Genomic DNA, 15,851 nt, shown 5'->3' on the forward strand with positions numbered 1-15,851 from the left:
TGTAGTCAAGATCCCTTCTGCCTTTGCACTCGAGGGCCAATCTCTATCCAGCCCAAGGAAACCTTTGCACGCCTCCGTTACCTTTTGGGAGGCCTATGCCCCATAGAAACTATCTACCTGAGACTGTCCCTTGGCTCGTAGGGTTTGTACTTCTAAACATCATGGGAGATTAGCATTTTTATACTGCCAATGACACTGCATGTGTAGTCTTCAATGCTCTTGCTCAAGGTCATACACTGTTTGATATCACACACTATGTTATCTCAAATTTGAAAAGAGCTCGAATTTTTTGGCAAAATTATTTACTTTTGCCTGTACATGCCAAATTATAAGGACACATTTCCCACAGTTTTCGGCCACTTTTAATGAATGGGTTAAGGTCGATTCTATGTGCCCTGTGAACAAAATCATTCATTCATTGAGGTTTAGGGCATTGCATGGACGATCTTCACGGTACCTGCAGAACGTCTGATGCTTCCCAGACGATGATGATATGTTGGCACATTTGAACGGATCAGGAGCACCAACAATAGAGCATCATTTGGTGAACCATCATCTATTGGCACGATGCTAAGAAAATGCATTTCACTCGAGATGATGAGAGAATGCCGAAATCTAGTGGTTGGTAAAATTTGAGTAGGCCACTTTGTATATATATATATAACTATATATAGTTGTGTTTGGTGTGCTATCATTTTTTTTCTTTTTGTATAATATATTATGTTATAATAACTTTTTGTTGCAGATGTCAAGCCCTAATTTTGCTCACCGTTCTCAGGTACTTTCTTTCTTCTTCTCTTGATACTTCGAGGACTAGTTTGTAGGTTGGCAACTTGTAGGTTGTATATAGTTTTTATTTTCTTTCTAAATAAATGTACTTTGTGACAAAGTCTTGTTTTCTTTTCTGTGATGAAAATTGTCCAGAAATCTCACATTAGCATTCAAATTAGGAGTTGTTCTTAAGAAACTTAAGATAATACGTACGCAATAGTTTTTACATCTTTTCATAAGCATTCAAGCACTGAGTGTCATTGATTGTACATAGCAATAAGTTTCTGGAACCCATGGTTAAACTACTTAATTACCAATCATGTAAGAATCTAACCAAAAAGCCTCGATATGTGTGACATAGGAGTAATGACACAGAGGGGTAGTTTTCTTAATAGAGAAAATCATGCGTCTACTTACTTGATCACCATCTGAATCCTAGGCGAGAATTTAGGCCTTCTTTGGATAGACATAGCCAAAAATGGCCATGCTTGTACATACTTGTGTTTTGACACATACTTGTGAAAACCTATTTAGGGACGCTCTCCAAAGGATCCAAAAATGGCCATGCGTGTACATATCAATGTAAAGTTCACTGTATGCATGTTCATATATAGATGTTTTAATTATTGCATGCATATTAACTTGGGCTTCAAAGGAATTAATCCTCGTTCCACGCTAGTGAGATGTATAGATATCTGAGATTAATTAAGGAAACAAACCTTTGTTACTAAGTCGTTATAGTATAAATAAAGTTTGTGAGTATCTTCTCTAGAAAACTCTCACAAGGCTATAACTCATCCACTAGGGAATTCCTAGTGGTTTAAGGTCTTGTTGCATACGGTCAATGCAACCGCACTCTGCGAAACGAGAATTAGTTTAGGACTACACATTTTTGGCCACTTATCTATTTTAATGTCTCTTGTTTGCTTGATGACAAACAAAGTGTTGTTTTGGGGGTGGTGTGATAAGCACCCAAATGTTGGTTAATTATGTGTTTAATAATCATGAAATAATTACATTTTCGTATTTTTACAGATTTGAGCAATAAACGTAAAAATGAAGATAAATCCAGTATTTAAGCACGGAATAGTGTGTCTATGTGAAACATTCCGATTTAGCCCATGCAAAGCTTAATGAAGCCCAACTAAAGCCCGGGGACTCAAACAGGACAGTTCTAGGTCAGAATAGGATCAACGTGCCAGAAAATATCAAACTTTCGAAGCCTATATCTTCTGAACCTAGACTACTAATTCGGCAAGTGAACATCAGAACGATCAGTACGACAAGCTCTATCTCAGGCCAGACTTTGCAGAAATCAACTTGCGGACCCACCACTGGATAGAGCACATAGACTGATAAGTGCTCAAAAAGTGCAATTTAACCCTCGATTATGCCTCTTGTTTAGCCATCTTAGTGGACTAATAGTGTTTGTAAGTTATGTTTTATGATTTTACAGGTGAAAGAGAGAGTTTTGTGGAATATTAGAGAAAAAGGGGTAAAACGGAGCAATTCAGAGCATTAAGTATCACATGGGAAGCCCGTGGATAATCATGGAGAATGCCAAAGATTTAAAGCTATTAAAGATGCGACTTGGACCTATTTTAAAGCCTATTTGGAAACCCAAGGCAAAAAGATTCATTGCTTGGACCAAAGCCCGCAAAAGAGGATAGAATGATAGAGCAAAAGAGGAAAAATAGACTTCCGCGTTTGGGGCGCTTAAGGATTGTCGTCCGCATCGGACACAATTCTAGATGCGAGATGCAAGGATCGATCGTCGTCGGGCGCGTTAAACGACAACATCAGAGCCACTTCCTTCTCAGTTTTGGAGACGAAGTTGGACTCTGAAAGAAGTTGATTTGTACTAGGAAACAAATGGCGGTTTGGAATGCTTCTAGAACTAAATAGAGGACCTAAGTGCCTCATGTAACTTGCCAATTCACTTATACTCTTGTCTCCATAACTTGAGGCAAACAGAGATTAATAATAAAATATTCAGTTTTCACTAGTCGAGTCTAAATAAATTAGTCTTTCTAGTCTTATGTTCTTCGACTCTTCGTTTTCTCGTTCTTCGTGTTCTTCCTTCTTTATGGAAGGCTAATCTTCTCCTTCAAGGGAGAAGATAAAGCTAGTGCTTAGGGTTCGTTGATTCTTTTGGTTCATGATATTCTCCAATCATGTTAGTTCTTTATGTTTTTAGTTATTAGTTTCATTGCCCACACCAGGAGATGGAAGTATAGAATAGGGTTTATGTTTTGCAATATTAATATCATGCTAGTGTTTTTTACTTTTCTTCTAGTAGTATAGTTTTTTAGAGTAAGGGAAGTATTCCTTGTGTTTGCCTTAGATGTTGATTCATTGAATAGCTTCCAAAACTCACATAAAAGGAAAGAAGATATTAATAGCATAAACATAGAAACAACCTTAAGTAGAGTTATTGTTAACAATGTTTTGTCCAAGAGGGCATCGGCACTCGCTCGATTGCCTAATTGTAGTCTACTTGTGAGAACAACCATGAAGCAAAAGGTCATTGAATCAAGGGTTAGTTAGACTTACCCCCTCCCATTACTAGTTGCAATTAGTGTTACCCTTTTCAAAAAATATTAGTGATACCCCCATTGCAAGATCCAAATAGCTGATTCTAAATGAAATTTTTTTTTCAGATGAAGAAATCTGACCGTTGGATCACTCAAATGGGGGGGTATCACTAATATTTTTGAAAACGGGGGGGTAACACTAATTGCAACTAGTAATGGGGGGGTAAGTCTAACTAACCCTTGAATCAAAAGTATCAGTGGATTCTAATCTCTTGAATTCCCTCTCCTATAAATTCTCAATAGTTTAGTTAGTTTAGTTTAGTTTAGCATTAGAATCTAAAATCTCTACAATCATAGTTTTTAATCCCTCAAACCCCCTTTCCAATCTTGTCATTCACATAACATACACTTAAAAGTGGAACGATACCCTACTCATCCTTTACTTATTAAGGGATAATTAGGTTTTGATACGCTTCTATTTTGTTCAAGGACCATCATCCATCTATATCATCTATCTACATCATCCATATACCATCTCATAAACACAAAAAGGAGCGTGTGTCAAATGGCATCGCTGCCATTTTAAGTTGTTTATGTTTAACATTTTCTTTCAAGATTAGAAGTTTGGATCTTGAGGTAATTTTAGCCACATCATCCATCCTTTTGAGAAAGAGAGAAGCTTGAAGGACATCTCGAAGACAAGATCTACCATCCAGGTTAGTCGAATCTTCATTCTTTTTATTTCATTCTTAGTATAGTTGCATCGTAGTTTAGTTTTATTGCTTTCTAGTATAATTGCATTTAGGACTTTTTCAACAATTGAAGTTGTAAGCCAACACAGCGAAACATCAAACTCTAGTGTTTCTTGTCTGAATCTTGACAAATGGACTATCGTCTGTGGGCCGTAGTACTTAAGCAATCCAAGTGATTTACCATAACCCTAGAAGAGACAGTTTTAGACAATGGGCGAGATACCAGTTGAAGGAAAGTAGTTTTACATTTTAGTATAATTTAGAATAGTTGCATATTATTCAAGCATTGTATGATAGTTTTTCGTCATTTTTCGCATAGCATTTTCTAGTGTATGCCCCGTCGTCCATATCATCGTCCGGTAAGAACACAACAGTGGACAAGGTTTAACATCCGACTCACAAGAATACTAGACGAGATTGATATAATGGCTACACAAAATGATGGAGGTGTTATGGACACCAATAATCCTGATGCGCTACCCTACCCATACAAGCACAGCAGAGGAAGAAGCTGAGCGATTTCTATTCGCCAATCATTGGAAACCCACCCAGCAGTATTGTTTTTCCAGAGACAGAATCTAACTAGTTTGAACTTAGAGCATCAGTAATCTCTATGCTTCCAAAGTTCAATGGTTCAGACAATGTTCAGCCATATGTTCACATGAAAAAATTTCTATCAGTCCTCAGAACTTTCAAGAACCAGAATATCAAAGATGAGAGTATAAAGTTGATTCTTTTTCCGCTCTCACTCAAAGGTAAAGCCTCCGAATGGTTAACTGCACAACCAATCAATTCAATAGACAACTGGGAGAAGTTGAGAACAAAGTTTATGAACAATTTCTACCCACCCCAGAAGACTAATGCCATGCAGCAAGCTATTAGCAATTTCAAAGGAAAAGCGACTGAAGAATATCATTATAGTTAGGAGCGATTCAACAATCTGCTAGTCTCGTGTCCACATCGTGGATATGACAAGAGCACACTGGCTCATTTTTTCTATCGAGGACTCTCGATAATGAACAAGCAGATGATACAGTCAATGCACAAAGGCAAGTTTACATCAATGGATAGAGAGGCAGCTTACAACTTTCTCGAGAATTTAGCTGAAGAAACACAACAATGGACTACTAGCAACGAGGATGTCGCTAGCATGGAGGGGGAGCCAAAGCAATTTGGTTACCAAGCACATGAACAATCAGATCAAGAACTGAAGTCTACATTGGCTAGTCTAGCCACTAGCATTGAAACTTTGAGTAAGAAATTAAATCAGTTCTCCAAGAATCCCTCCAAGATCAACAAGTCTCAAGCTAAATCTCTCCCAATCATGCAAGCTATCCGATACTGCGAAGTCTGTTCGGACACTTCCCATGCAACTCTAGAATGTCCTGGTTACTATCAACATGCATCAGTTGGAGAGTACAATATAAACTCATTTCAGAGGCCCAACCAAGGTGGTAATAACTTTCAAGGCAATTATTGGAGACGAATCGCTGGACCCCCAGGTTCTCAAGATCAAAGTTATATTCCATAGACAAGTCAAGCTTCACAGTTGGTTCCTCAACAATAATTATACTCTCAGCAGAATTCCAATACAAGTGGAGAGTTAGTGCCTGATCCTAAGAGAAATTATGCCACACCCGTCAACCTGGAGAATGCTATTACTTTGTTATCCACTACAACAAATGCCTTCTTTAGCGACAAAACTATTTGCGACGCCAAGAAAAACGTAGCCAATGAATACAATTAGCGATACTTTTCTTCGTCCCTAAACATTTTTCGTCTTAGGATAATCTTACCACTTTGGCGATGTTCTTTTCGTCAGAAATAGGACTTCAAAATATTATAAAATTATAACCAACTCTTCTACAACGATTTAAGCGTTGTTAATAGGCTGTAAATTTCGGTCGTGATAGATATCGTCGCTAGTAAAATGGCATTGCCAACGCTTTGGAATATCGTCATTGTCCGTCTATCTTCAGCTACATTTCGTTTCGCTAGCAATTATTATTTGTGAAATATATTAAAAACAAAAGAAAAGGGACTAACCCTAAAAAAAAAAAATTAGACGATCTCATCCTGCCCTCTCCCTCTCTTTCTCACTCTCACTCTTTCATCAATACCTAGCGCCATCTGAAATGGAATGAAACCCAATTATGCGTCGCGTTTTGCCTAGGAATGAAGGTAATTTTTATCTATATTGTTCAATTGATTGATTTTTATCTTATCATTTCGGTAAAGTTAAGGTTTTTGTGAAATGTTTTATGTGGATTCCACTTCCATGTACAGGAAATTTATCATTGGAAGAAACTCACTCATCTCCCCGGAAATCGAATAGGAACATAAGCTGAAGCGAAAAAATATTACAATTTTCTCTTTTTTGTCATTTGTTACTCTTTGGAGAGTTTGGTAGGTAAGCAAAATTCTTTTAGTTTGTAGAAAATTCAGAGTGAGTTTTGAGTTTTCCGTTCATATAGGAGTCTTAACCCTTAGATACAACTTGATATATTGTAGATATATTCCTTTAATATATATAATTGTTTTTGTGTTTCTCATTTTGCAAGTGTGTTGTTGCTGTTTAGAATATTATTTAATGTTGCTTCTAATTCTTGATGTGGTGCACTGAATCGTGTTTGGGACAATTTGGTTATGTTGTGCGCTGAACATTAGTTGGTTCTGCATTTAATTGGTAAATGGTTAATGTGTATAAATCTTATTCAATCTATTTCATTTCGAGTTTTGTAGGCACAACACGAGTAGCAAATTTGAGTCAAAGGCCAAAGGATAGAAATACTTTAATGTGAAAGGAGGTGGGGAGGCACAATAAACAAAGTGGATTGCTAAAATGCTAAACATGAACAATCTTAGTATAGTTGGATTGGTGGTATCATATTGTCATTGTTATTCTCATTCTTATTGGCATTTGTTATGCATGGATATAATGTACGTATTATTTAATCATCGAATCAGTATGTTTATCCTGCATTTCTTTGTATTCGTAGTATTATATTATTCCTAAAATGTATTGTTGTTTATTGCTTTGTGCTTAGGTAAGGTACCTGGTCCTTAACGTGGATGTTTAACAAGCAAGTATCAAGGAACAACAATGCTTATTAGATTTGCTCATGTAAAAGTTTCAAGATGATCCTTGACTGTGGTACAAATCCTAAATTTTCTATAATATATGTTGGTCATTGTTTCTGTATGAATTTTAAGTTTTCTACTATTATATGTTGGTTTACTATCTTTCTCAACATTCACGGGACATGTGTCATGTTGCTTTGTTTGTGGAACACTTCAATTACTTAGTTGAATCTCTTTGTGTTCTACAAACTATTGGAATTGGATCTGTGTGTTTTGAGTTTCAACTTACCCCATTGTCTGAAGCTATGATTGATAAGAGCCCAAAACTGTAGTTTTAACCCCTTAACAATCGTACTTTTAGACCAATTATGTGAATAATAAGTAAGAGTTAATACTGATTACGTGTTTTTATGCATTTCAGGCTTCAAAGTCCATTATGTGCAGAAATGTGCCACTTTAGTGAGATAAAGGAGAAAAAGTCGGTTACTAAGGAGTTCCATGATTAAAGGCCAAGATTCAAGAAGATAAAGCCTTCCTAAAGCCCGGTCAAAAGCTAAAAAGTCGACACGGGCTGAAACAGCACACAAGTCAGCAGAACTTCCGAAAGCCGTATCTTTGGACTCAGACCTCGGAATTGGGCCTACCTTATGTCAAAATGACCGGCTCAGAAAGAACTTTCCAATGGTCTAATCCTTGACCCAAGCAGATTAGCAGAAGTGGACGAAAAGTCTGTGGAAGCCAACTGCAGCTGAAGAGGCCTTTTTGGACTGAAAGAATTGGGTTTTGGGCCTGATTCTCTAGCCCAAAACATGGATCCAAGCCCATGCACGATTTTTGGATCTGAACATATAAAAACCAAAGCTTAGCTCTTTGTTAATGGTAGATAGTTAGGTTAGAAAATAAATTAGGTTAGGATAAGAAAAGTAGCCATTAAACCTTAGTTCTAGATCTAGTTTTAAATTAATTAATTAGTTTTTATTCTTGCCTTAAATTCAGTATTAAATTATTGTTATTGCTATTCATTAGATAAATAAAGTTAATTAGTTCTCCATAATCTAGTTTCATTTTCATTTATTTATTAGCTTAAATCATTAGATTTACTTATTTGTCATTATTAGTTTAATTCAATTATTGCATGAGTAGTTTCGAATTGAGTTTAAACAAGTAAAGTTCAAATCTTTATATTATGTCTTGTTTAGATTCCATGAGAAATGATAGTTTAATGACTCTAGGCTAACCCTCCATTAGAGGGGTTGAGGAAGCCTTGAAGAAAACTTGATTTTGTTAGCTTAGAATTCGTCCTGATAATCTATTCAATTCTAGAAGTAGTTAGTTCACCATGAGAATGGGTTTAATGTTTCACATGCTAGTTATTACTTGGTAGAGATTGCCATGAATAGTTAGGGATTAGATTTACCAATTGTTATGCGATAGCATTTCAATTTGGAGTGCGACAGTTCTTTGTTAGTAGATTAAGTAGAGTTAAAGGAATCAATCCCCAATTCCTTATCATAGAGTCCAGTTTAGTATTTCGTAGTTGAATTATCGTGATCTTGTTAGTATAAATTGAATCCGTGGTATAATCATAGAATAGATATTTCATATAACACATTACTCTCACCATTGTTCCTTGTGTCGAGTAGTTGAATTTTATTTAAGTCTTGAAGGGTTAAGAGTGGATCGAATCCTGACTCTCTGATATTACGTCATTATTGAGAGTAGGAATATTGATATAAACACGTATTTACGTATTTTAATTATTTGTGTTTACGCATAGATAGTTAGAATACGTAAAATAACTGTTATCAAATGGTGCCGCTACCATCTTAATCTCGTTCAAGACAAGAATTCAATTGCTTGAATCCAAGGGGCAATCCCCCATTCTCTACCCACCCACCCTTTTAATTTTTCATTCTTATTTCTTGATTTTTGGAACTGTTCACTGTTTTAGGCATTGGGGCTGCGGATTCACTGAGAAAAACACTGCGGTGAAGGTATTTCTAAATTTTCGAAAATTCTAAAAAATTTCATACATAATATTTAATCTGTTGTTGATTTACTGGAATATTTTTAGAATTTTCAAAGTTGGTTTACCTTGTGAAAAAAATACGATCTTTATAGTACTGCATTTCAGTTTTCACACCGTATGTTCTTGAAAAACAGACGAATAAGGTTACTTAGGGAGTTCTAAAAATTCTATAATTTTTACAGAAGTATCTATCCTAAGTCAGGAGTTTGTAGTAAAAATTTGACGAGTTTTTTATTTGTATTGACCTCCTAAATAGTAGAGTGTTTCCAGTGTGTTTCTGCAGTGTTGCAAACACTTAATATCTGGAACACCAGCCAATAAGGAGAGGTTGTACAACTCCAATTGTTCTAAATTTTTTACAGGAACAATTAGGATCTGTCAGGAGTCTCCAGTAAAAATTTGGCAATTTTTGGATTTGTTTTGAAGGGTTAACCATTCGGTTGTTTGTATTGTGTCCGAAAACCGTTTCGCAAACTTTGGGGGGCAGTAGAGGGACTTTCACAGCTCCGATTGATCTGAAATTTTACAGGCTACTTGATAGACGTCTTAGCAAATTACTGTAAAAATTTCAGATTTTTTGGAGTACGATAAAAGGCCTAAAACTTGAAAACCCTGGAGCGCGACCCGCGCCCAAACCGAGCGCGACCGCGCCCAAAACACTGGACATTCGACAAAACAGAGGGCACTCGCGCCCAAACAGAGGGCACTCGCGCCCTCAAGGGAAAATTCAGTGTGAACAGCCCAATTTTCATAGGTAAATGCAAATTTTTATGTCTTCAAGTTACTCAGTGTTTCTAACTTGTTAAATACACTGAGATCGCGTATACAAGACGCTATTCAAACGCGTAGCAAGGAGGCATTCAGGTACTCATTCTTCTACTCCTCGCCTCTTACGTCGGGAGGAGTTTTAATTCTAGTATAATCAGGCTTGTTTTTCGTAGAAATAAATACCACACGCTATCTAGAAATGTATGCTTAGAGTTGTGGTTGCATATTAGTTGCCTATAATATATTTGAAAAACCAATATGGCATATCAATATGTAGACCAACAATCATATGATAATTATGCAAACCCTTCACCATGTTCATCTTTGTGGTAGTCCGACCATTGGGCTTCTCAATGCCCATCATATCAAGAGCAATCATGTAATTATTATGAAAACCCTTCACCATGTTCATGTTGTGGTAGTCCTAACCATTGGGCTTCTCGATGCCCATCATATCAAGAGTCCGAGCCTACTATAGGATATAATAATAATTATGAGCCTCAATTTTCAAATTTTTATAGTGACTCATACAATCAAGAGTTTTCTAGTCATCCAAACTATTCATGTAATTCCACCAATAACAATCAACCAGCCCATTCAAATTTCAACCTAACCCATCACAAGACGACATCAACCGTAGTCACTCAAACGCCAATAACTATGACTATCAAACACCATACCAACCAGACCCACACCACCAAGCTTCCCTCAGCTAACAACATTCGATGAAATAGTGGCCCAAAACAAAATAATACTTCAGGAAATAAACCGAACCTAAAGATACTAGGTTCACCTCGCGGAACATTTCTACCATGCGGAGATCGACACTATTCCCATAACTAACCCAATCCAACCTAGTTCACACCTACCCTACATTTCATGAACCATTACCTTCCTAAGACCCTCCCATTAACCATGATATTAACTCCACACCCCACATGGATGAGGAAATTCTTGTAGACAACTCTTTAGGACTAGTTTCGGATGACCACTCAAACTTGAGCGATGGCTTCGAGGAACTTCCCACTGATCCACCTGACGATGAATATAATGATTACACTTTAGAAGATATTTATAAAGGTGTGACGAAGGAAGAATTTGATAACTATTGGCATTCTCGTAATATGGACCCTCCTGTTGAGCATGTCCAGGCCTTTGAGTTTGCTAACTGCACTCGGCTGGATGATGTCTCGACACATTCGAATGAGGCCATTGATGATACTTGTAGTGTTTTAGAGGAAGAGGGTGAGGACATGGAGATTAACAATTCAAATCTAAGGCATGAACAAGTTAATGTGCAAGAAAACGAGGAAATTACATCTTTAGAGCAATGTGAATCTCAATTCAGTTTGGCAGCTGAGGAAATAACAAGGAAAGAAATAGAGAAAAATCTTAAAGATAAAGCCACGAACCACAACCTTGTGGATTCAATTTAAAGCCCGATGTAGAGTTCTTAAGAGCATGTGAGGATCCACCACCCGATGAACCACCAACCAACCACCATCCACCTGAGTTACCACCTCCTATAATCCAACCATCTACCACAACTAAGCCATCCATTCACCCACCATTTAAAAGGAACCTCGATTTTGCCCTTGAGCCAATTGCCTCAGAGACCATCTATAATTTTTTCAACCCTCACAGTGAAGAATGTTTGCCTAGCACACAATCCCATGAGTACACCATTCCGGTAATTGAGAGACAAGCTCTGACCGAGTGTAGTGAGAAACCTAGTTTGTCTTATTTTTCCTCATCTGAGCTTCATGAAAGACATCAGGATCCACACTTCATTCCCTTCTCACCTAAAGTATCGCTAATTCATCTTTTTGGTCATTCCAACTATTTAAAACAATTACAACATGATGGTTTGCATGTGTTCTTTGATAGGATGCATAAGTTTTCATTCCTTCGCTTACATGTTTGCTTCCAATTATACAACATTATTCTGTTTGGGGGTGCATTTAGTATCATGTTTTTATGGCTAGACCCCCAACTCTTCCGACTATTTGTTTATAGTTGACCACATATCATCCACTTTGTGCCACCCCAGTTTCATGCTTGTTTGGGGGTGTGCACGCGATCTAGGAATCGGCGTAAAATGACCCCACATTAAGTCTCGGGAATCTGACTTTAAAAGACCCACGTTTTAAAACAAATTTTTACAAACCTGTTTTCAAAAATTTGTTTGGGGGTGGGTGGGGTGTTTGGTTTTTCCATTCTTGATCACTCAAATTCCTATTCTTACCCCCCCCCCTCCCTTGAAGGGTAGCTAGATTTCTTCTTGTTTGTTGTTTTGATGTTGTTTTTTATTATTTTTAGTAGATAGGATGTTACGTTGTTAAATTCCGTAGTTAACTTTGAATTTGGTAGTTAAATGTTGTTTGAATTTCAATTTTAATATAATGTTGTTCTTTTCAAATTGTGCATGGATTTTATTGTTAATCCCACCTTCCCGAATTGTTTGGGGGTGGTATTATTTATTCTATCATGATTTGTAGAAGATCCTCCATTTTAGAGTTTGTTTTGGAGTGAAGGTTGAGAATATTGTCGTAATTGACATACCTATGATTAGATGTGGTGGTAGGATGAAATCTAAGAGAGTTTAGAAGTTACTATTCTAAATCCAGTATAAAAGATATTAGGGTTGTTATAGAATCAAGAATATGAGTTGTTTCCGTTTTCGGGTTCGGAATTTTATTGTTTCCGAAAATTGCCTTAAAAGCTTTTGGCAACCTACCGATTCGTTTTAACAATTCAAAACCTATAAAACTTCATTCATTCTACACTCACAACCCACACTACACCTAACTTCCATCTCTCACCTTTCACTCCCACGTTTCCGTTGTTCTTCACCATTTTCACAAATCGGCACCTCGGCACCTTTTCTCGGGGCCTTTCAGCATAAAAGGTGGCGAAGGCTTCAAACTCAAACTCTGAATTCCAAAATCAGCCAGGCTCAAGCGCCAAGGTGAGCGACTTCGATCCCAAACACTGTAACTCAAAACCTCGAAAATCAAGTGGAAGCGCGCACCAGCGCTTTACTTCCGTGAACACGGAAAATTCTAGTTTTCTGCGGGTTGTTCTGGGTGATTTGCAGCTGTTCTAGAGTAGTTTTTGAGATGACATCTCCTATAATAATACGGAACAGTCTTTCAAAGATTTGTTTCAAAGCACTACTTATGGTGCTTGGTTTTGTGAGGTGATCACACCGCGTTATCTTTGGGAACCGCTTATGGTTCTTGCTAGCATTTGTTCTTGGACTTGCCATGCCCGGCTGAAATACAAGACCCATGATGCTATTGGGTAGATAATATGCATGTCTACACTTATGACTTTTGCATGATTATGGGGCGGGCATTTTCCTATCGAGGACCAAGGCGCGAATATAACGTCGCCCTTGGTAGCTCCATGAACATAGGAATCTGTTATGTTTTGGATCATGCTAAACATTTTAGGGAATGGCATTTTTTCTTACGTGAATGATGCCACTTGCACATTTCCTTGCTTTAGCCATGGGGCGTATGTGCCATGACCTTCGAGAACCTTGATGTCTAGTTTAGCACGAGCCCATAGCATGAAATATAAGTATCTTCTTATGCCTTTTTAGTTTGCCGTATTATGCTATGTTTCTTCCCTATTTTTGTGCCCGTTTCACGGATTGGGTTGGGGTCGAAATTGTGAGACCCACCAATTGTATTATCCGATCTTTTTCGTGCAATGACTTGGCAAGGGTGGAGGATACAACCTCATCGAGGACACCTTACACCCCATCCGACCAAGTGGCTTTAACGTGTTAGCATCCGTAGATGATAAATGGCGGCAAGCTTGGCAAATTATAATGGCATGGCAGATCTTGAAGGAACCTCACTTCTTTATAGAAGAGGAGGATGGCGAATGTAAAACGCTGGAGTGAAGGTAAGTTTTTAGTTTCATTAGTGTCCGCTTATGTCCCAAGCAATTTCATTCTTGTTAACCCCAAAAGGGTAGAACTCTTATAGAGTTGAGTCGGTTTTATTTCCTATATTAGTGCGTTCTAACTTTGTTTTGCGGATGTTCCTGAATTTCACACGTTTCAATGGTATTTTTCCTACCCTCTTTATTTACAATACTTTGAGGACAAAGCATGATTCTTGTTTGGGGGCATAGAAACACGTGTAATTGAGGCATCCGTTAGGATATAGATAGGTATAATATGCACTTATTTTCTAGTTAGAATTTTAAAAATTCAAAAAATATAAATAAATAAGTTATGCTATACACTTAGGAATATTGGTATTGTTTTCTTTCTCTATGCTCTTAACAATCTAGAAGTCTCAATGTAGCTTTTGCATCGAGAATAATTGTTAGAAACTTAGGTTAATATGTAGGTAATAATTTTTGCATCTATCAATAAATATATTACATGAGTATATATGATTGTTAGCAAGAAGTTTAAAATCTAGGCTAGAGTACTTATTCTACAAATCCTGTGAGAATATAGCCTAAAAAGCTTTATATGAAATAAACATTAGAAATGACACAAGGGAGAAGTAAAATCCGGATAGAGATATCACACGTCCACTTGCTTGATCACTATGCCATATCCTAAGCGAGAATTTAGGCCCTCTTTGGATCGATATAGCCAGAAATTCAAACCTATGAATTATTTTCGCTAGTCGCCCCTCCGAGCCTTTCCTTAGCCTTCCATGAACCACAATTCCTTTACCCTGTTACAAAAACAAAACAAAATAAAAAAATATATATAAATCAACCTACCCAATTTAGAATAAGTCTGAGAATAGAATGAGGAAGAAAGAAGAAGAGAAAAACCTGTGTAAACAAAAATTAGTTAGTTGCTTCAGAAAATAAAGAAAAGAAGTTTCCATCCAAAGAAAAGAAAAAAAATAAATAAAAATAGAAATAAATAAAAACTCCAAAAAAAATAATAATAAAAGGAGTCAAAAGCCAAAGAAAAAGAAAAAAATATGGCTAAGGATGGAAACAAAGTGTAGAAGCAAAAGTAAATAACAAGGTTTTCTCTAGTTACATAATATGAAGACTCTATTATCTCAGACTTGTCCTTTTTGAATATCCATTTCCTTCCTTCTTAAACCATCTCCTAATCCCCATAACACCTAATAAAGACCTCTAGCTCAATTAGGAATAGGTTAGTTTGATAGTAAGTGGCAGATGTGTTTGATCGACTCCGACTTCCTTGTTGTCATTGAGTTTGTAAGGTAAAGTGTGCCCACTGCACACTGGAGTAGCGAAACTTGAGCGGAAAAATCAGAGTGGTTTTTGTCTTGACATTTTGTGAGACCTACTTAAGGGCGCTATTTCGAAGTTTTCAGAAACTTAACCTGCGCTAGGCATTTCATAGTATTACTCATAGTATATATATTTGTATCATAGATGATTGATTATTATGCATATATTAGTTTAGGTTTTTGACTTGGTTATTCTTATTCAATTGCTAGTGAGATGTATAGATAGTTGAGACATGAATGAGGAAACAATAGTTTTATTTCTTAGTAGTTGTAGTATAGATGAAGTTTGTGAGTACCTTCACTGGAAAACTCTCACGAGGCTATAACTCATCCACTAGGGAATTCCTAGTGGTTTAAGGCCTTGTTGCATATGGTCAATGCAATGCGCTTCACTGAAATGAAATGAGAGTAGTTAGAACTCCATTTTTGGTCACTTATTCTAATTTCTCATATTTGCTTGAGGACAAGCAAAATGCTGTTTGGGGGTGGTTTGATAAGAGCCCAAAACTGTAGTTTTAACCCCTTAACAATCATACTTTTAGACCAATTATGTGAATAATAAGTAAGAGTTAATACTGATTACGTGTTTTTATGCATTTCAGGCTTCAAAGTCCATTATGTGCAGAAATGTGCCACTTTAGTGAGATAAAGGAGAAAAGGTCGGTTACTA

Source organism: Coptis chinensis, chromosome 7, assembly GCF_015680905.1.
Source record: "Coptis chinensis isolate HL-2020 chromosome 7, ASM1568090v1, whole genome shotgun sequence".
NCBI lineage: Eukaryota > Viridiplantae > Streptophyta > Magnoliopsida > Ranunculales > Ranunculaceae > Coptis > Coptis chinensis.